We start from the raw sequence: 24,321 nt of genomic DNA on the forward strand, positions 1-24,321 counted from the left end.
GAAGAATTATAGCATCATTTGTAAATATCCGGGATATTTTGTAAAATTCCAGGAACTCGATATGTGGAAGTATCGTTTTCAAAGAGCACTCAGAGGTGACCACGCCCACGCCACACACATCGATCATAGCGCTAGCGCAATCATATATTTTTGGAATCAGTTGACTTTTTTGTGGCGCTGACGTTTGTCGTTCATTCTCGAATTCAAATCTTGCAGCTTTGTACCACACTGGTACTCTTTCGGTTTTACCTTTTCATCCAGAACCAAGGTAAGAAGGATTGTGGGAATTTTAGGGGTAAAGACAAGAGTTAAGATTTATAAGAAGAGGCTTTTCCGAATTCCGAGTCTCATCTTACCGTACCGGCCTCTCGGTTGGGACCCGGATAACTAACTTGAAAAGCATAATGTGGGACCGTTAAGGCAGAATACAGTCAGTGCTAGTAAATTGTGTGCGTCACAGAAAAAAAAAGGAAACCGGGATTCCCACCTCTTTTTAATTCAAAATAGTGTAGGATTTTGCTATTTTGTTTATTTCCTTTATTCTTCAGCTGTTGTACATTTCTGTTCTGTCTAGACTTATGTTCATTTGCATTTCTTTTCAGCACTGTCTCAGACAGTGCTGAAAAGAAATGCAAATGAACGTCATAAGACTAAGTCTAGACAGAACAGAAATGTATAGTGAGTGATTGTATTACCGACCGGCCTTGTATTACCGAACGCGCGCATCATATGCGTCAGAAAATAATCAAATACGCTCAAACCTTTGCAACTTCCTTCCAAAGGGAACTTAAATAGAAAAATGATGAAAAATTATCAAAAACACAATTTCGAAGTCTTTATATCCTCAAAACAATAAAATATGGTCAAAATAGCTCATCAGTGACTTTGTTGTTTTCCCAACTTTTCCCATAGAAAACACACGTTCGGTAATACGATACCTTTTCAAGTGACCAAAATATTTCACTTGCGAAGAGGGGTCCGATTGGAAGCTGATGTCGTAAAAATGAAAAACAATTTCGGCAAAATTTCTGCATGTTATATCTTTGTAGGTATTTGTGTATTTATGGTGAAAGTTTGGTGAATTTTATGGAATAATGTGTTTGATATGATCAAATTCATGAAAAGTGTTCGGTAATACGATCCACTACCATACAACAGCTGAAGAATAAAGGAAATAACTGCACTGCCCTTGCAGTCTGAACTTACTTAGCCTTTTTTCAGTAGAGGCGCTGGTCAGAAAATTGGGATCGTCCCAGTTTACAGGGACTGTCTCAGTTTATAAGCATTTCTTCACACAAGAAATCTAGGAAAGTTCATTCACCTGTCAAGTACCGACACCAATCAAGTGTGCTAGTCAATGTAAACATATCTTCATAACAAGATTATTAGAAGACGGTAAGTCATGAAAAGTAGACGGTGAACTGGGGGGAATTGAGGTCACTGAATCTACTTTTAGCACTCTCAATTTCCGTAATTGCTTTCTTTGTCCTGGAGGGGGAAGTGAAAAAAAAAAACGTCCCCATACACAAGGACAGTCTCAATTTATCAAGACATGATTTGTCTTGGTTTATGAGGATATCCTTGTTTTCTGGGACAATCCCAATTTTTGGACCAGCGCCTCTACTGTTTTTATTTGAGTTTAATTATATTCAGTTGTCATTCATTCATTCTTCTCTGAATGCCTGTCCTCCAATTCTCTTTTGTCATCTTCATTATTCCTTCTCTCTTCAGGTGTTCCACTCATTCCATCCCTCACCTGACTGATGACTCCTTAGTTTCTACTTCCATTATTACATACATGTAATCACCAGACATCTCTGTCATCTCATCTCATTCCTTATATTGGTTTATCTTATGAATTGGGTTCTTACATTTTAGTTCGATCCTTCTATTTATCAAACTAGGGGAAATAGTGAAACTAAGACGCAAATAAATAGAACTGTAACCGAAGAAGTCTGGTAGTGCACTGTTTAATATCTGGGCTGCTTTGCCTCAGCTAAAATCAAATCATTCTATAACTTACATAAATATTTAAATTAGAAATAACAACCAATCAAACTAAAGAAAATGGAAGGATCGGATCAAACTAAAATGTAAGAACCCAATTCATAAGATAGACAAATAAGGAATGAGATGAGATGACAAAGATGTCTGGTGATTATGTAATAATGGAAGTAGAAACTAAGGAGTCAGGTGAGTGAATGGAACACCTGAATAGAGAATAGAGAAGGAATGAAGATGACAAAAGAGAATTGGAGGAAAGGCATTCAGAGAAGAATGAATGAATGACAACTGAATATAATTAAACTCAAATAACCTAAGTTCAGACTGCAAGGGCAGTGCTGAAAAGAAATGCAAATGAACATAAGTCTAGACAGAACAGAAATGTACAACAGCTGAAGAATAAAGGAAATAAACAAAATAGCAAAAAACCATCCTACAATAGATTATGATATTTCATTCATATATGCACAAAATTCCTATTAAAAAGTGATCTAAAATGGCAAAGAAATATAACTTTTTTCAAAAGGGGTTAGGACCTAGGTCCGACCAAGTTTAGTTGCAAAAGGGGTACGGGTTAGGTCCACACAGATTTATTTTGGATAAGAATATCTTAAAAAAATATGAAGACAGGTAAATTTCTTTATACCCAATTTTATGTTCTCATGGTACTTGACATTTACCAGACTAATTGACTCAACTTTTGCAGTTATACATGCCGATCTCCGAACAGCGGAGGAACTGAAACGAGAGAAGCAAGGTACAATCGTGAATTTAAAAAATGATTTTCTTGGAGTGGACCTTACCCCTTTTGCAAACAAACTCTTCTGAAGAGCTCCTTTGTCAAAAGGGGTTAGGTCCATTGTTTATAAATTTTATTGTTTTCTGTCTCAAAACCTCTATATTTTATTTGCTTTGATGAAAGCAAAGAAAGATGAAATCAAAGAAAATTTGAATTTCACTTGAAAACTTGAATAAAAGTGGCAAAGAAAAATCAATTTTTTAATCAAAATAGATTGGATTCATTTCAGTTTACTTGCAAAAGGGGTTGGTCCAAAATTATATTCCTATATAGAAAAAATTGAAGACAGGTAGATTCCTTTTATACCCAATTTCATCTTTACATGATGGGATAGTACATCATGACAATTTAGTTTGTCATAAGAATATTGCAATAAGGGAGAATAGAAAACATGGTTTTTCTCGGAATGGTCCAAATTGGACCTACATGTAACCCCTTTTGCAACTAAACTCTTCATTTATTGTTGATAATCTGCCATGTGTGAATGATTTGCTAAAATTTTTTAGTAAAAATGTTGGTTTCAAATGAGAGATGAGATTCCACTCTTGCCATGAGTATCAAATTGAGATCTACCGTAAGAATCATATTTAATGATCGTGAATTCTATCTCTGAAAACGGGTTTCCTTTTTTTGTGTGGGACACACTATATATTGCAGTGTCACGCAGCAGCTCTGTTCACCTATAGGTCTATTCTAGAGTCTGATGTCTAATCATCCCATTGAATTATTGTATAAATAAAGCACAATCCAAGAAGGAAGGTGACAGACAGTTATGCATATTTGGTATACATTGTACTCAAAGCCAGACTAATGAAAATAATTTACCAAACTTGGACAAGGTCAATAACAAAGTTTTGACATTTAAAAGTTCATTTGCTTTATTTTTTGTTGAAAAATTTCTATTCTGTGCATGCGTTCATGAATATTCAATGAGCAAACTGATGGTGTCATAATACCACTTGATCTTTCATCCAAGAAATAAAACAAATCATGATTATTGAATTGGATTGACAACTGTTTTAGACTTCTGCAATAACTTAGATATTCATGGCTACAACTTATTCACACAAAGAGCTATAAATGAAAAATGAAATTGATTTCATGTAATAATGAAGAAAAGGAAAGTGGGGATTTGACATCTGTCTGCCTTGTTATGAATATTCATGATGATGCTCATATATAGATCTACAAATGTTATCATAAAACATTGCTAAAACTTTTAAAATCTAGAACTTCGTTATTAACCGATTTTGATGAAATTTTCAGCATTTTGCTCATTAAATTTTATTCTATTTATATATTTCATTATTTTCAGCCTTGAGTAGGATGGGGGGTCGGGTGTCCGGACACTGTATATTTTTGAAGCCTTCTTTTTCGTCTTTGGATTACACTAAAAATACAAATTCAATGGAAGTAATCATCTTCTATTTTGTTCTCTATAATATTTCCTAACATTTTGCACTAAAAAATTGATGAAACTTCGCTTGTAAATTTTTTTCAAATGACTTTCTAAAATTGATCGTCCGGACACACAACCCGTCCGGATACACAACAACTGGGTATACCCCTCAGAACAGGATTTAGCATTAACCTTATCTAGGCCCGGGGGGGGGGGGGTCCTTGGAGGGCCCCCCCCTCAACGATTTGCTCAATATTTTCACAGCACAAAACTTTTTGACCGCGCCACTCAGTGACTTTATTTTCAAGTCTTGCGCATCTTTTGAAGCCAAATTTACGACGACCAGCCATATAATCTCCAAAAATACCCCGGCCTAGATAGGGTTAAGATCAAATTATGACTCATTTTTAATGTTAGACTAGAGGAGTCTAGCTTTGGCCTTTAAAAATAGTATGAGTCAGAATCTGTTGCATCATATTGATACACTTTAAAATTTTGAATTTTATCTTAATTTTTTGCAAGTGTGCAATAGAAAGGAGGCTACAGGGGAAAGTCATAAGATTAGATCTTCTTGCCAATTCAGGATGTCAACACCAACGTAAAATTGGTTTGAATCAAAATAGAAAAATTATACTTAATGATAATAGTATAATGATAATAGTAGCGCCATCTATCTAGAAATATTCTATTCCGAGGCACGTTATATTATTATTAACCCCAGCTTTAGCTCGAGCTGCCTTTCAGCGCTCTTGCATTCAAGGAATTAATCCTGCCGGGTACCCATTCACCTCACCTGGGTCGAGTGCAGCACAATGTGGATAAATTTCTTGCTGAAGGAAATTACGCCATGGCTGGGATTCGAACCAACAACCTTCTGTTTCAAAGTCAGAAGACTTATCCACTGGGCCACAACGCTCCACGCTTATTACCTAACTATAAACACAGAATGTTATCATTATGATTTGATTATTTATTCCTTCATTTTTATCAAATCATAAAACATGTCTAATACAAACATGGTGTGTCATAAACAAAACAGAATGGAGCAGTGCTACATGTTAAGATGCATTTTGATTTACATGTAAATATTTAAGAAGATAGTTTAATAAAACTATTTGATTTATTTCAGAAAATGGTGTAGTTTGGCCTATGAATTTTAAAACAGTTTGTATGCAGTTGGGTCTCCATCTACTGGTAGATTTCCCCTTTTGTTTTTTTTTGTATTTCAGATTTCTATTTAAAATGGCGTATCCTGGGTATGGAGCTCCCCAGCAGCCAGGCTACCCTGGTGGGATGCCAGGGTACGGTGCACCTCCCGTTCAGGTAAGATATAACCCTTGGAACATGTAGCTTGTATGAAAACAGAAAAGAAAATGAATAAGAAATTGAAGGTACACTTGGAAAATTGAAAATAAAAAGTACTATGACTTTTTAAATCAGTAGATTTTGATGATTTTATTAGTGACAGAAAATCATTAATAATGTAAGAAGAAAAAAAATTGACACAGTCAAATACTTTAATATTCTAAAATGTTGAATATAATCCAGGATATTAGCACGAGACCTACAAATGTAGAATGCCAGTCTTTTCTTTGTTAAAAAGGAAAGAAAATGATCCCCGTCTTTCTGTGTATTTGATTTGTTTTTTTGTAAATAAATCTACATGTAATAACCAACGCAATAAAAACAGTTTACAGACTTTTAAAAAGATAGTTTACATTATCATATTTACATGTATCTCCTCAAAGACAGGCAAGCTGAATGCCATGTGTACACAGTATTTTGTGTACACAGTATTTTGATTTCATTATACATGACTGATGTGGAAGATAAGTATAACGCATCCTTTTATACTCTTTAAAGAAAAGAAATAATCACCCCGCCCCTGCTTGTCTTGAAAGTTTCCGTTAATACTCGTTCTCAATGAAAAATACACCCTTTTGAGACAAGCCAGGGGGAGGGGGCTTTCCTCAAAGTGTTGGGCAACATATAGAGATACAGGTAAGCCAGCTACAAAGATACTTTAGTACCATGGCAACTATTAGTACTACTAATAATAATGATGCTGATACTACCCATACTTCTAATCTGCTATTACTTCTATTTGCTATTGCTAATGTTATATACTACAACCACTTTGACCAAGAACCACTACTTCTTACTACAACCATGACTACAAATACTCCTAACTCTACTACTACTGCTAGTAGTAGTACTACTACTCCTACTACATGTACTACTACTACTACTACTACTACTACTATACTACTACTACTACTACTACTACTACTACTACTACTACTGACTACTAAGTACTACTACTAAGTACTACTAAGTACTACTGTTAGTACTACTACTACTACTACTACTACTACTACTACTACTACTACTACTACTACTACTACTACTACTACTACTACTACTACTACTACTACTACTACTACTACTACTACTACTACTACTAGTAGTACTACTACTACTACTACTACTACTGCAGTACTACTACTAATTACTACATGTACTATTTATGCTATACTACTTCTACTACTACTATTACTACTACTACTACTACTACTACTACTACTACTACTACTACTACTACTACTACTACTACTACTACTACTACTACTACTACATGTACTACTACTACTTCTACTACTACCACTACTAATACGATTACTATTACTACTAATATTACTACTGCTACTACTACTACTCCTACTACTACTACTCCTGCTACTACCTACAATGTATCCTATCTACCTAAATATAACTACATGTACATCTACATGTACTTGTAATTTTACAACCTCTATGGACTCTTGATCATCATATTTAGAGAGCTACGTGTGCGTACTGTATCATTCAATGATTCAAATTATTAATCTTTTTTTTTTTACTTTTCTTTTCCTTAACAGGACCCTTTATATCAGTATTTTGCTGCTGTGGCTGGACAGGTGAGTTTTCTTTTAAAATCAATTCACTTATTAAAGATAAAGTCTGGTATTGGTACAATTAGTACAAAAACACGATTTTTTTGAACAAAATTGACATCAAATTGTGAATAAAAGTATGATATCTGCCAAACAACCTTTTAAGAAAATGTATGAATTACTGAGTAATGAACAAATGGAGATCTCAGAAAAATTACTTTTTGAAAATGTCTGTCCATTAATATCTAGTGTTGTCCCACATGTTGTTTCCTGTGTTAGCTATCACAGGAAAAGCATGTGGAAATTTAAAAAGTATATATTATAATTTCAACTAAACTTTGCTCTGAATAAAGCACTCTAGTTTCTGATCAACTCTTTGGATTGCTCCCAACCATTTCCTATTGAAATTATATTTCGGCATCAATGAATCAAAATTAGCTTTAAAAGAAAACTTGTAATATACTGAAATTAAAAAAGGAAAAAACTATTCATGCTAGAAATTAAGACATTGCCTGTTTGTTTTCTTACCCCCCTTCTGATTATGTTTTTGGGGAAAAGGGGGGGGGGATGGTAAGGAATGGAGCAGCTGACATATTCGCAACTGACAGAGCTTCGATAACCTATAAACGAAAAAATAAGCTATTCTTTTCCTATGATACAATTTGAACCATATTTTGTCATTGCTCAATAGTGTTATAATCATTTATTAAGTACATGTGAAAGTATTCAGTATTTATGACTATTTTGGTTTGTTTCTATTTTGTTCACTCATAATTCTCTCATATTGTCACCGTGCGTTGAACTGTGTTCACTCACTTTTGCCACAACATTTGCTCCAGCGGCAAATGCTCCGGGCTGCAATAGGGTTTTACACTGTATACGTGTAAGTTTAGGGTAAGGTTTAGGATAGGATAGGATAGGATATAGTGTTAAATAAATTCATGGTAATTGGTTTAAATTGGTGAATCCATTAGTGTGTGGAATTAACAGCAGAGCAAATGTCATGGAACATCACTCACTGCATGCCCAAGATCTATTTTTAGACATGAAGCCATAATTGCTCTAGTTGACCCCACATCATGACGTTCTGTATTTGATCCGCTTGTGTGGGTAAACGTTCAGACCCATTGTTTGTTTAATGATTTTGTGCAAATTTACATTATATGCAGACACATGCAGTTTTATTAGAATTTAAGTTCAATGGAATATGATTTGAAACTAAAACTTGTTTTAAGTTTCCAGCCAGGAGGAGTAATTACATGTCGCCTAGTTTATAATGATGCAATGCAACAACGCTCTGTAGTCATAATTGTGAAGATATGAAATAGGGAGCATTTCATGAACAAACAGAGCTCGGAATTGATGCAATCAATCTCATCTCTGGAAAAACACTACAAAAAAACTAACAACAAACAAACATGTGCAAAATGCTGATTTCTGTAAGCTGGGGCCGATTGCACGAAAGGGTCTTTCCAAGGACTGTCTTTAATGTCGCCCATCTTTTATGATGCACTGTATGCGGGATATTCCTGAAATGTATGATAAACAAATAAAATTTGTTAGCTGGCATTTAAACCAATTTGTATGCAATTTCATGATATATCACTTCATTTCATAAACAAAGATTTTGTTTTCTTTTAATGGATGAATAAAATATGTTTGCAGGTAATTTAATTAAAATGCGTTTCACATGGCGCATCATAATAAACGGGCAACACGAAAGACGGTTCTTGCAAGGACCCGTTGGTGCAATCGGCCCTAGGACACATTACACTATAGCTACCCACATATCTTTGTCATGTCATTTGATTGATGTCTGTGATTAACAAATTTTTTATCTTTTGTGTATACATCGTATTGTTTACTTTCCATTTGACATTGTTTGTATTAGTTTGTATATAATAATATTGGAATGTAAAGTAAAAAAAAAATAGTTAAAAATTCATATGAACTGAATGTACTAAGTCAAAGTCATTGGCTGCTGTATACATGTACATTAGCATATAATGGCTACCGTATATTAATTGACGGTATTGACCATATTATTAGTAGTATTTAAGAGAGAAAATCCCAATTTTGTTGAAGGAGAGAACAATTAACCACTTTGTCCTTATTTTTGTTATAATCTTTCTGTACTGAAGTCGGCAATGTTCTTATTTTCAGCCTCTGTCTTTCCATTCATCTCACTTTCTTGCGTTAAAGGTCAAGTCCACCTCAGAAAAATGTTGATTGAATCAATAGAGAAAATTCAGACAAGCACAATGCTGAAGATTTCATCATAATCGGATGTAAAATAAGAAAGTTATGACATTTCAAAGTTTCGCTTATTTTTAACAAAATAGTTATATGAACGAGCCAGTTACATCCAAATGAGAGAGTTGATGATGTAACTCACTCACTATTTCTTTTGTTTTTTATTGTTTGAATTATACAATATTTGAATTTTTACGAATTTGACGATTAGGACCTCCTTGCCTGAAGCACAAAATGTAAAATAATGGAATTCACATGTTCAGAGAGGAATGAAACTTTATTTCACATGACAATGACGAGAAAATCAAAATATTTCATATTTCAAACAATAAAAAACAAAAGAAATAGTGAGTGAATGACATCATCGACTCTCTCATTTGGATGTAGCTGGCTCGTTCATAACTGTTTTGTGAAATGAAGCGAAACTTTGAAATGTCATAACTTTCTTCTTTTACATCCGATTTTGATGAAATTTTCAGTGTTATGCTTGTTGAATTTTTCTCTTTTTATTCAAATCAAGTTTTTGTTGGGGTGGACTTGCCCTTTAAGTACATGTACAGTACATGTACGTGATAGGTATGCAATTTTGTTTAAGTAATTGGACAAGGTAGTCTACACTCCAGGGGAGCGTTTCATCAATATTTGCATCCGACAAGTTGTCAGATCTGACATCTTTCCATGATTTTGATTGGCTCATTTGGCTCATTTGGCTGAGACTCCTGAGAGGCACTGTTCCTATGGTAACTGTCGCATAAAATGAAGTCCTTTCATGAAACACCCCCAGGTCAATGAGTTTGAAATGAATGAATTTTTAAGAAATGCACTGAAAAAATTCTTAGTCTTGAAATATTAAAGAGCAAACATAAGAATGATAAGAAGACAAAATTGAACAAAACAAAGCAGATTTTACTCCAGTGATCCGATTATATTTCAAACAATGTATGCTATTATTCTCTTACAGTCCAGTGCATTACACACTAGTAGGCAATAATTTTTTCCTATAATGTTAGTTGATGACCACTTTGCCTTGTCTTTCTTCACAGGACCAACAGATAGATCAGAAAGAGCTTCAACAATGTTTGACAAGTAGTGGGATAGCAGGAACATATCAGCGTAAGATACAACATTTCATCTTCTTTGTGGGAAACCATATTTATTGAAAATAGAAGTCAGATATAGAAATCCTCAAAAAATAATTTTGGTCTACTAATTGAGCCAACACACTTGTGCTTACATTATCTGCTTATATACATGTATTTATATTGTTGTTTCTGCTTATAGTCGTATATATTCTATAAATTTTGTGAATAATGAACACTCAGCAAAAAAAGTTCTTGGACACTTATAAAAGTTATAATATTCCATATAGATGAAATGCATACATGTAAACATGACCAGACAATATTCCTCTTCCAGTATGACATGACATTTTCATGTGAAACAGTCATGCATGAGTGGTTAAATGCTTTAAATGATAGCAATGTCAGTAAAAGAAAATTGCAAGAAATTGCCATTCAAATGCTAATGATCATGGCCATCCTGTAGGCATACATTCAACAATTTCAACAGGCGTTTATCATTTGAATTGAATGCTTAGGAATGCATCATGAGATGGATCATTTGGACACTCACTTTCAAGATGAAGCTTTCCAACCAAGAGCGTGCAAGAGCAATAAGAATGTTGCAGGCTGGGCAGTCAGTTAGAACAGTAGCTCGATATTTCCAATTTTCACCAACAACAATTTCAAATTTGAACCAGCGGTATTTGGCTATTAATGAAGTTAGAGACTGCTAGGAGTGGTCGACGTACATGTAGGGCAACCACCCCTGCAGAAGATAGGAGGATAAGGATAATTTTCTTTTGCTTATGCCAAGATACTGAAATTTGACATTTTTTTCATCGTCTAACTTTGACTGAATTTCCAGTGGAATAGTGATGCATCCAAGGTTCATAACTTTCTCTTCACTATTAGAGTGGTATTTGACTTTAAGTTTGCTTTTATCGTTTAGGGCAGGTCCAAGCTATTTGACTTGTGACGTACGGGACATTTAGAGACTTTAAAGTTGTGTAACATAAGAAATAAATGCACAACAGAAAAACTTTTTTATGGTTTTTGTTTTGGAAGGCCAGTCATGCCCTCTTTATTCATAATTCATAAAAAATTAGTGATCTACCATTCCATTAACAATGTAATATTCTAATTAATATGCACTGTGACGTACAGGACTAGACAAAAGTTGATTTTTTTTAAAAAAGATATTGTCATTTAAACTCTGTGAATTGGAATAAGCTGGAAATCTCTCATTATCATGTTTTCATCTTGTAACTTATCAAGTTTCATTAGCCATGAATGAAATGATAGAACTCATTGGTGTTATTATGTAATAGCTCAAAATATAAACAACCGCACTGTACCGTACGGGACATGTGACGTATGGGACATTTGTCCATGTGTAACGAATGGGAAAGTGAAATTTCATCAAAATTAATAATTAACTTGATGCAAACAAATGTAAGTCAATTTTTACATGGATTATCATGATATAGCACACACTGACACAAAACATAGCAAACACTTTACAACCTATTATGAAAGATGCCTTGCAAATAATTTCATGTGTTAAACGAATGGGGAAATTGAAATTTCATCAAAATTTATAAAAACTGGATGTAAACCAAAGTAAGTAAGTTTTACATGGATTATTATGATTTATATATATTTCTATCATAGTATATGATTAAACAAAACATAAAAACTTTTATTACCTTATACATTTAATTCATAACATAACTAATTAAAACTGATTAATGTTATTTATTACAAATTTTAACTTTATTATCAGCCTTTTACCAACCACTGATAAAATATTATTTATCTAAATTTACATTATCTTTGCTCCTTATTTAGAAATAACCCTAATTGAAATTACATAGAAATCCCATGGTGTGTCCCGTACGTCACACATTCGTCCCGTATGTCACAAAACTTAATTAGCTGATATAATTAAACATGAAATTAATTCAGTAAATTCACTTTAATTTTTGGATAAATTGTAATATAAATTAGAACTCTCCAAAGTTTGAAGAAAACTGTTCAACTTTTTCTTAATTAGAATCTAAAAAAAACACATGCTAAATCATGACATACGGGACACTGCCTGTTGGACACCAGATAAGTAACTTAATTAATTAGTTTTCAAAATTATTAAATTATTTTTTTCTCAAATATTTGCATGAACTTAGCACAACAAGTCCCCACAGAATAATTTTCAAATATATAATTAGCATTATCTGCAGATCAAAAAATGTGATGTCCCGTACGTCACGCTAATTAATGATTTCTTGGAATCGTGACCTTGGCATTCATTAACTTTACGTTTTCAGAAGAAAAAAAATATAGGGCAAAAAACTTCATAGTATAAGCTTTTATAGACATACAATATGCTAGTTTTAGGCAAAGATTTAATTTTGGCTTCAGAGGGACAATAGCTTGGACCTGCCCTTTAAAGGGGGAAGTTCACCCTGAAGAAAACTTTGTCGTGAAATAGCAGAAAAAATAGTAAAAAATATTGGTGAGGTTTGAGGAAAATCCGTTAAAGAGTAAGAAAGTTATTAGAGTTCAAATTTTTTGATTTGTGACGTCATTAACGAGCAGCTGCCCCATGTGTTATAAAATGTAATATAAAATGTATGAATTTCAAATTTTGTATGGTTCCTGATGCCTTATTTTCTTTCTTTTCATGATCGGGTATGAAATGATTTGTCTATTGTTATACAAAAGTTACAGTGAAAACCATTTTCAATTTTCTGAGAAAATGACATTTCATTGATTTTTTTACCATTCGCTACGTAGGAATGCTGCTCGCATATGACGTCACAAATCAAATAATTGAAATTCTAATAACTTTAATTATTGGATGAATTTTTCTCAAACCTTCGGCAATATTTTTTATTTTTTTTCTGCTATTTTTAATAAATAAAGTTTTTGTCAGGGTGAACTTCCCCTTTAATGGATATTTTATGCAACTCAAACTTTCACAACTGAAGAATGACTGATCGTTTGCTTGTAATTTGCTTTTACTGACATTGCTATTGTTTAATGCCTGTAACCAGCCATGCACTGACTGATCCATTTTCTTGCAATTTTCTTTCGCTGACATTGCTATTGTTTAATTAACCACACATGCGCGACTGTTCACATGAAAATCTCATGTCATACTGGAAGAGGAATATTGTCTGGTCATGTTGACATACAATAAGTCGCCTTTAATCAAATATCGATATGAAATATTTTAACTTTTATAAGTGTCCAAGAACTTTTTTTGCTGAGTGTACATGTATGTCAAGATGTATTTCGAACCTGTTCCAGTTAATTGTAAGCCATAATTTTTTTTGATATATGGCAAATTATTTTTTAAAAACTTTTGAACCTGAAATAGTATACATTAGAGTTTGCTGAAGTTAGTCAACCTTCCTGAAGTTGAATAATTATCTAGGCCAAGGCATTTTTTTTTCAGAACAGAAAATGCCAACATATATTCTATGTTTACATCTCCTAAGTTGCATTTTGCCCAAATCAGATAGATTATTGTGCCCCCATTAAGAATCAACTTGGATAGATTCCAGTAGTACTAATGCATAGCCCGTCATGTGTTAGAACAAATGATGTACATTCAAATACCAGTATACAGTGTTTATATATAAAAAAACAGCTGCATCTTTTCCGAAGGAATCCTGCAAGCATTATTTCTTTTATCAATCTTCGCAGTCCATCTTTAGACAAAATACTTCTATGGGGAATGTAGAGAAAGGCAAGAAAGCAATATGAAACAAAGTTAAATCCTCTGTAGTGGGACTCCTGCTGTTGAGGAGTAGACCTTTGACAAGTTGCCTTTATAGTTCGGTGAAACAATCACAAGCAACATGCTTTTGCACATCATTATAAAATCCTGAAGTATCTGCATCAGCAATAACATGAAGATGGATACCTTAGTACAATTATTTTAAAACATTTCAACAATATTAAGTGTATAGCATAATATTCTGCCACCAATGCCGTAAGTTTAAAAAAAGTTTGGACAAAAAATTATCAATATAATGTTCACAATCTAAAATGCTTGAATTCTACATGTATACAAATAAAACTTGTATGCTGTATTACATGTAGCTATGGTACATGTATTTTGTCAGAGTATCTTTAATATTAAGTGTTTTAAAATTTTTCTTAATATCTTGTTTATTTTCATTTCCAGCATTTAGTATAGAGACCTGTACATTGATGATCAACATGCTTGATGTATCCTTTGAAATCTGACATCTTATATCGCTATGCTGGGATGGAAATGATGATGATGGTGAATACTTAGTGACGATGATTATGGAGGAAGAGAAGAAGGGATGGAGGAGGAATTTAATGATTAAGATGATGATGATAATGTTGATGATGATGATGTTGATGATGATGATAATGTTGATGATGATAATGTTGATAATGATAATGATGATGAAAATGATGAGTATGATGACAATGTTGATGGTGATGATGATAATGATGATGGTGATGATGATGATGATAATGATGATGATGATAATGATGATGATGATAATGTTGATGTTAATGATGATGATGGTGATGATGAAGATGATGATCGAATAATAACTTTATGATAATAGTTATTAATATTAATCATTGAAATCATCCTCTTTATCAAATATAATGAAGAGAACTTATACTAACCAAGCAATAGCATTTCCTTGACTGACTTCACCCTTCACTTCAGAGAGATTTTTCAGGAAAGATGGGCTTCACAGAATTCAAAGAAACTGTGGACGGTGCTCCAGCGGTGGAAACAAACCTTTACACAAGTTGACCAAGACCGTTCGGGCCTAATCGATGGTCGAGAACTGGCAGGGGCACTTGCCTTATTCGGTAACTTGGACGTTCTGTCAGTTCTGTACTTTCCTTGTGGGGACCCTTCAGGGGGGTTCCTTTTTAAAAAAAATTGGTATCACAAAAAAAATTACAATTTTTGTAACAAGTTTATCGGAAGTTTATTGTTGCAGAGTAGTAGTGTAGTAGTTCTGACTCTCGCCTTGATATCAAAGGGTTGTGTGTTCGAATCCGACAACAGCCTAGCATCCTTTGGCAAGGCATCAGTCCAAACTTTGCCACTCTCCACCCAGGTGCTGAAAGGGTAACACATTAGTAAGTGAAAGTTCTAGCTTGTCCTGTATTGTTTACGCGTCGATGACGATTTAATTGTTATGACTTCTGTACTCATGATCATAAAAAGGTAGAATTGTTTTTAAAGAAGAAAGCATTGATTTGTTTATATTTTGGTGTTTTTAATACAGGATATAGGTTATCACCCAACGCCATTGGTGCCCTCGTGAGACGGTATGGAGTCAACGGTCAGATTCAGTTTGATTCCTTTGTTGGATGTGCAGTACGTCTACGTGCCTTGACAGGTATCGTGTTGTCATCACCCCACTGGGTGATCTCAAGGTTCCATGACATTTGCTTCGGCGACAATTGCTCCGACGCAAATTCCACACAATAATGGAATGGCCAACTTCAACCCTGGATTTAACACTGTTCCTTACCCTAAACCTAACATAAAACCCTGTTGCAACCCTAACCTTAGACAAAATAAAGCCCCGAGCAATTGTCGCCATAGCAAATGTGTCACCGATTTCAAGTATGTACAGTGTTAAAGGACAATTCAACACCAAAAAAAAGTTTATTTTGATAAAAAAAGAGAAAAATCAAACAAACATAACACTGAAAATTTCATCAAAATCGGATGTGAAATAAGAAAGTTATGATATTTAAAGTTTTGCTTAATTTCACAGAACAGTTATATGAACATTGTGGTCAATATGCAAATGAGGAGACTGATGACGTCATCCACTCACTATTTCTTTCATATTTTATTATTTGAAGTATGAAATATTCTAATCGTCTCATTGTCAACTGAAACAATGATCAATTCCTCTCTCAAGATGAGGAGTTAGCATTGCTTAATACTGTATGGTTCAGTCAAGTTGGTCCTTATGATTAAATATGTAAAAAATGAAATATTGTATAATTCAAACAATAAAAAACAAAAGAAATAGTGAGTGATGGACATCATCGGCTGTCTCATTTGCATGTCACTGAGTTGTGCATATCACTGTTTTTTGAAAAATGAGTGAAATTTTAAAATGTCATAAAGTTCTTTCTTATTTTACATCTGATTTTGATGAAATTTTCAGCTTTATGTTACTTTGATTTTTCTCTAAATATTCAAATCAACAATTATATGGGGTGGTCTTGACCTTTAAAATCTAGTGCTGGTGTTGTGACAACCCCGGTCACAACACCGTACCTGAAATGAAGTTGGTGTCAGAATGTACATTGGATATTAAGCTTCTCAGGCATTTCACAATGAGAGGTGGCGTTAATTGTTATCTGCTGAGCCAAGCATTACAGCTACTGTTGATAACCTTCATGTCATTGCACCAACCCCCAGGGACTGGGAAATTTATGATTTTAAGTTCGATGTTAGTGTTGGTAATCTGAAACTCAGAACAGGTGGCAAAGAGGATGAAACATCCCCATAAAATTAGCTTCTACAGGGAAGTTTCGTCTTCCTCTTAAGATGGGTGGAAATAATAAGAGCTTTATGCCTTGTAATAAACAATTATATTCTTTTTTAATTCTTGAAGTGCTTTTTGTATTTGCGTTCTTTACATCAAAATTTTACTGCAATTTCTACCTAATTTCCATTTCATTGTTGAGACACCACATGCTATTGAAAACGTGATTAGTATCGTCAATTTGAACCCAGCTCATGTTGGAGCTTGGTTCACCAGCCTGTTCACACTCTCAACACCAAACACCGAACTTGAAATCACCCAGTGATGGGGCGAACAGCGAAAGTCACAAAATTCTATGAAATGCAAAACATCATGATGATTACATATTTGTATCAGAGGAGAGTAGAGAGTAGATTCGGGGTACAAAAGAATAAGATTAGAACTTGAAATTAGCTCAAATGTAACATTTACTCATCATCCAATTGCCCTCTGTCTGTACCACTAGCAATGATAATGGAATTTAATGAATGGTTGTACCAACACTCCCAATTAATTCTTTTTTTCTTACTTTTTTCATTTCTTTAGATTTCTTCAGGAGAAAAGACACACAACAGAATGGAAATGCGATGATGCAGTATGATGAGGTAAAAACAAAATTTCTTGCCCTTTGGTGATACATTTACATTCTTTCTTGTATGCTATGAAATTAGTTGATTCATTTATAATTGTTTTACTTCAATTTACTTCCATTTATTTGAAAATTGAAAGTAATATTTCGAGGTAGATATTGCATGCATTTTAACTGGCCTAATCACATTCATTATTTTTTTTTAATATCTATTTTGCTTTCTAATTGTTAATGACAATTTGGGTTCTGGGTTTAATGGCGTTTGGTTCTTGCTCTAACTGTGGACATTCATTTTCTGCTTTTGTTGATAGTTTTGTGTATACATGTATCAATCATGAGCAAAAATTATGTGTTGATAGTTTTATGTATACATGTATCAATCATGAGCAAAAATTTTGTGCTTGGCCTATAAGTAAGAATCCCACTATAAAGCAATTATTGTAGCAGCTTTCATGTAGTTGACTGTCTGCACTGTTTTGGGCTGAGATGATATCTTGAGGAATAGCAACATTTGAAGAAAAACTGGCAGGATTTCTGCTAATGCCAAGCAATTTGTTATGATTGGCCTTTCCTAGTTGATGATGAAAAGTTTTGAGCAGTCCAAATTTTTTCTTCTTTTTTGGGGCCACAACTGACCTCAGGATTTGGGGGGGGGGGGGGGGGGGGGGGTTGGGGGCTACTTCTATATTGACCAACCTTCTTTCTCTATTTGATTTGTATTGTACATGTGTATGGCTCTGTGTTGGAGTCCCCAATGCACTCACAAGAAACGATATGTCTAGTTTTCATACTATGATTCATACCTTCACAAAAATATAGACTGGCCCTTTAATTTTGTCTCACCTGCATAGCAGAGTGAGACTATCGGCGCCGCTTTTCCGACGGCGGCAGCAGCGGCGTCAACATCAAATCTTTACCTGAGGTTAAGTTTTTGAAATGACATCATAACTTAGAAAGTATATGGACCTAGTTCATGAAACTTGGCCATAAGGTTAATCAAGTATTACTGAACATTGTATTAGAGTTTCATGTCACATGACCAAGGTCAAAGGTCATTTAGGGTCAATGAACTTAGACCGTGTTGGAGGAATCAGCATCGAAATCTTAACCTGAGGTTAAGTTTTTGAAATGTCATCATAACTTAGAAAATATATGGACCTAGTTCATGAAACTTGGACATAAGGTTAATCAATTATCACTGAACATCCTGCGTGAGTTTTATGTCACATGACCAAGGTCAAAGGTCATTTAGGGTCAATGAACTTTGGCCGAATTGGGGGTATCTGTTGAATTACCATCATAACTTTGACAGTTTATGGATCTGATTCATGAAACATGGACATAATAGTAATCAAGCATCACTGAACATTTTGTGCAAGTTTCAGCTCTCATGATTAAGGTCAAAGGTCATTTAGGGTCAATGAACTTTGGCCGAATTGGGGGTATCTGTTGAATTACCATCATAACTTTGAAAGTTTATTGGTCTAGTTCGTTAAACTTGGACATTAGAGTAATCAAGTATCACTGAACATCCTGTGCGCATTTCAGGTCACATGACCAAGGTCAAAGGTCAATGAACTTTGGCCGAATTGGGGGTATCTGTTGAATTCCCATCATAACTTTGACAGTTTATGGATCTGATTCATGAATCTTGGACATAGAGTAATCAAGTATCACTGAACATCCTGTGCGAGTTTCAAGTCACATGATCAAGGTCAAAGGTCATGTAAGGTCAATGAACTTTGGCCATGTTGGTTTTTTTTTTGAATAACCATCATATCTCTGTAAGTTTATTGGTCTAGTTCATAAAAAGTGGACATAAAAGTAACCATGTATAACCATGTATCACTGAACATCTTGTGCAAGTTAGAGTAGTTTTCAAAGTCAGCACTGATGCTATATTGAACCGCATGATGCAGGTGCGACAGCCAGAGGCATTCCACTTGTTTTTTTTGGGGGGGGGGGCTGAAATTCTGGCAAACTTTTTGACGGAAGGGGGATCCTTACCATAACAAAGACCATAGAATTCTTATGATGCCTACTAAAGGTTAATTGAACTTGTTTTGATTCCTGGACCCCGTCTTACAAAGAGTTGTGATTTATCCAAATTATCAGTAAATCATTCTCAGCTATATGGAAATCTGTCAATGTAATATTTTTTCTACGGGAAATTTGCACAATGTCCTTTGTAAAAAAAGCACACTGAATTTTCAAGAAAGCAATGAATGTATTACATACATCATATCTAGAGGTTTTTGAACAATCATGCAGTTTAGACGTCGATGTTGCTGGCTTTCCATAGTTGTGGTTGATCGGATTAATCTCAACTCTCTAAAGACAGTAACCAGGGGGCGTTTCATGAAAGGACATGTCGGACATTTTATCCGACAAGTACCAGTTTATCCGACAGTTACCATAGGAACAGTGCCTCTCAGCCAATCAGAATCAAGGAAAGATGTCAGATCTGACAGCTTGTCGGATGAAAATATTGATGAAACGCTCCCTGAACTGCTTTTTGGTGATGGTATTGTATGTTTTACTACATGTAGCCGACATGCATTTCTTCAATTTTCATTTTTGCTTTATACATTTCTTCATTTCATACTGCAGTTCATTACATACACCATGTCTGTTTGATGTTACAAGGCAAAGAAAATAAAAGGTACCCATCCATTTTTTTAAAATCATTAAAGGTCAAGTCCACCTCAGAAAAATGTTGATTTGAATCAATAGAGAAAAATCAAACAAGCATAACACTGAAAATTTCATAAAAATCGGATGTAAAATAAGAAAGTTATGGCATTTCAAAGTTTCACTCATTTTCAACAAAATTGTTATATGAACGAGCCAGTTACATCCAAATGAGAGAGTCGATGATGTCACTCACTCACTTTTTCTTTTGTTTTTTATTGTTTGAATTATACAATATCTCAATTTTTACAAATTTGACGATTAGGACATCATTGCCTGAAGCACAAAATGTTAAAATAATGGAATTCCACGTGTTCTGGGAGGAATGAAACTTCATTTCACATGACAATGATGAGAAAATAAAAATATTTCATATGATAAAATACAAAAGAAATAGTGAGTGAGTGATGTCATCAACTCTCTCATTTGGATGTAACTGGCTCGTTCATATAACTATTTTGTTGAAAATAAGCGAAACTTTAAAATGCCATAACTTTCTTATTTTACATCCGATTTTGATGAAATTTTCAGTGTTATGCTTGTTGAATTTTTCTCTTTTTATTCAAATCAAGTTTTTGTTGGGGTGGACTTGTCCTCTAAAGACCGCTTTAACATTAGCTCTTGAAAACGTGCCAGACGAATCGTAGCTCTAGGATTGATGTGTATATTATATGGTGCCAATTTGCACCAGCGGTATTATGAGTGACAAGCTGCTATATCAATGATGAATAAATAATAATGGTGATGTTTCATTGAGTGCACACACTGTCCAAAGACGCTCATGCCGCTAGTGCAGCAACAGTTTTCTTAAACAACTACAAATAGAATTGTTAACTAAGTCAACAAAGAGATCTTTGGAATAATAATGGATCTCCAAAATTAGGGATGATAGTATAAAGTTGATCAGAAAGAATATGCTTGTTGGAAATATTTTAAAGAAAAAAATTTGGCACTTGTTAGGCGCTTTCCCTCCAGGGGGCCGTTTCATAAAGCTGTTCGTAAATTAAGGGCGACTTTAAGAACGACTGGTGATCCTTTCTCACACGCTAAACCATCGGCAATGAATCTATCGTTTACCACAAGAAAGGATCACCAGTCATGCTTCTCCATTCTGTGTGAATTGATCTTTCTGCCATTATGCCTGTTTTCTTTACAATTATATGAAGATTTGTGATTTATCTCCTTAAAGTCAAATGCCTCTTATTTGAAATACTGTTTGATTTGCTATTCAAACTGGTAGTCTGTTTGAATTGGAATACATCTCTATGACATGAGATTCAGTATGTTCAGCTTTAATTACCACTTTGATATAAAATTTTGACAGAGCTATTAAAAGATAAAAGGTATAATTTTGTTTCATTGTCTCATTTGTTCAATGTTGATGATTGTAATTTGTTTCACTACTTGTATCTGCTATGTATCTCTGTTCATTATCATTCAAATTCTAATTTCTTTGTCAATATATCACTTGTTTCATACAATATTACATTACATTTACATCTACAATAAGTATTTATTAAGAAAAAAGGTTAAAAGAGATTAAAATTGTAGTTTCAATTGGAAATTTTGAACTGCTTAGTGGGGGAATGGGGAGCTTTTATCAAAAGAGATAGAGGTCTTAAAAAACTTTGCCAGACTAATAATCTCCTCACAAATTAAAGAATTGATAATTTACCATTCAACAATCATAGAGTCTGTCAGTCGTTCCTATAAATAGGAACATTCCCCCCCTTTTTTTGGGGGGGGGGGGAATGCGATTTTAACCCATGTGTACCTGTGAAAATATATATTTCTGTGAAAATACCTAGTATTGAATGGGAAACTTATCCTAGTTTTTGAATTTTTTGAGTGATTTGTTCCTTTTTATTTGCTGTCATGGTTGGCAGGTATGGATAATTATATTAAATTGCCACTCACTGTTTTTAGACTGGAATTTAAGAAGAAGCTCTTGTAATTTTCACATTATTAACCCTTACACCAAAGCTTCAGAGAGTGTTAATTTTCAACCTATTGTTCGTAGCCAATGTTTGAAATTTTGTTGAATTATAAATTTCTTTTTTTTTCTTTTCTTTTCTCCACAGTTCATTGCCAACACCATGGCTATGTAACACGGCTACTGTTTATATTGGTGAGTTCAGTGAACACAAGGGAGTAGACAGAATGGAGAGTCTCAAGGAGGATTTAAAGCCTCTTATTTTTTAATAGAAAGTTTACCTTTAGCTACATATAGATTTACCTACCTTGATGTATGTATGTAGTGACTTAATGTATTGTTACTCAGATATTCTGCACATGGAAAAAATTTCATACAGAGAAGTTCCCATCGGGGCAGAATTAGGGCCAGTTTCATTAAAACACGTTATATCAAAACATTTCCAAGAATAGTTTAAAGCTACTGAAATCATTCAATTTCATTGGCTGATAGTGAGAATTTTTTTTTATCTCACTTTGCCGGAAAACTTCTTTTTCTAAAAGAACTATTGCTACGGGTTCTGTCACATTTAGACAGCGTATTTTGTGAGCCGCTTCATAAAGAATTGTGATAATGACAATATAATGAGCTTGCTGTCAGCAAATCAAATTGAATGATTTCGGTAGTCTCGACAAACATGTTATGTTGCTACCAAATTGCTATTCCTGATATTCAGAATTGTATTTTTGATATCAGTTATTGCAATGAAATAATAACATAGCTTGTTATGTGTATGTCTGCTTGTCGTCAAGGGCCCTGTAACAGTTAAGTTCAATTGCAAATCGATAGTAGCCAATCAGGATCCGTGTTGCAAATACCTCTCGTAGTGAAGTCTTGCAGTGAACCAATCAGATTGCTTTGTTTTAATTGGCAATTGATTGTAAGTCTTGATGTAAAAAAATCTGGGCCCCATTTTACAAAGAGTTACAATTGATCCAATCAATCATATCTCTATGGAAATCCATCATTGTCATAATTTTTTTTCAACAGGAAATTTGCTAAATGTCCTTTGTAAACCAAGGAAAACACCAAATTGTCAAAAAATCAATGACTTAGGGGATATACATTCATATCTAGAAAAATTTTTAAACAAACATGCGTTTCGTATGTTCACTTTGCTGGCTTTCCATAGTTGCAATTGATCAGATCAATCACAACTCTTTGTAAGACGGGACCCTGGGCCCCATTTTACAAAGAGTTACAATTGATCCGATCAGCCTCAACTTTATGGAAATCCATCAATGTCATAACTTTTTCTTCAGGAAATTCGCACAATGTCGTTTGTCGTTTTTAAACAAAAAGAAGCAAACTGAAATTTCAAGAAAAATATGAATATACATCATTTAAAGAAAATATTCTTCTAAACAAATATGTATGTTTGATGTTGAAATTGCTGGCTTTCCATAGTCGTGGTTGATTGGATCAATCATAACTTTTTGTAAGACGGGGCACTTAATATGGCTTTCATGATGAACACTCTCACCAAGCTGTGGACACCTCTCACGTAAAACGATAATAAAATGACTAGACATGCTTATAGCAAGTCATTTACATCTAAAACAAATTACCAAGTCAGACCTGTTAAGAAAATTTATGAATTATTATTGTCATGTATATTTTTGTGGTGCAAAGGCTGTGACTCTTGTTTTATTACCTATTAGAGGACAGGTGCGCCCCAACAAAAAGTTCATTTGAATGAGGAGAGAAAATCAAACAAGCATAACACTGAAAATTTCGTCGAAATCGGATGAAAAATAAGCTAGTTATGACATTTTTTTAGTTTTTTTAATTTCATTGAACAGTTTTATGCACATCCCAGTTGGTATGCAAATGAGGGAACTAATGACATCACTCACTATTTGTTTTGTGTTTTATCATATGAAATATGTTAATTTTCTCATTGTCCTGTGAAACAAAGTTTAATTTCTTGATTAACATGTGGAATTACAACATTTTATATTTCAGTCAAGTTTGTTCTTCTTGTCAAATATGTAAAAATTGAAATATTGTCTAATTCAAAGAATAAAAAACAAATTTAGTGAGTGACATCGATTTTCTCATTT

At 34.0% G+C, this 24,321-nt stretch overlaps 1 pseudogene; it reads left to right on the top strand.

Moving 5' to 3' along the window:
- LOC121426543 lies at positions 1-23,164 on the top strand (annotated as a pseudogene).
- The last annotated feature ends 1,157 nt before the right edge of the window (positions 23,165-24,321 follow it).

This window comes from Lytechinus variegatus, chromosome 13 (genome assembly GCF_018143015.1).
Source record: "Lytechinus variegatus isolate NC3 chromosome 13, Lvar_3.0, whole genome shotgun sequence".
Lineage (NCBI taxonomy): Eukaryota > Metazoa > Echinodermata > Echinoidea > Temnopleuroida > Toxopneustidae > Lytechinus > Lytechinus variegatus.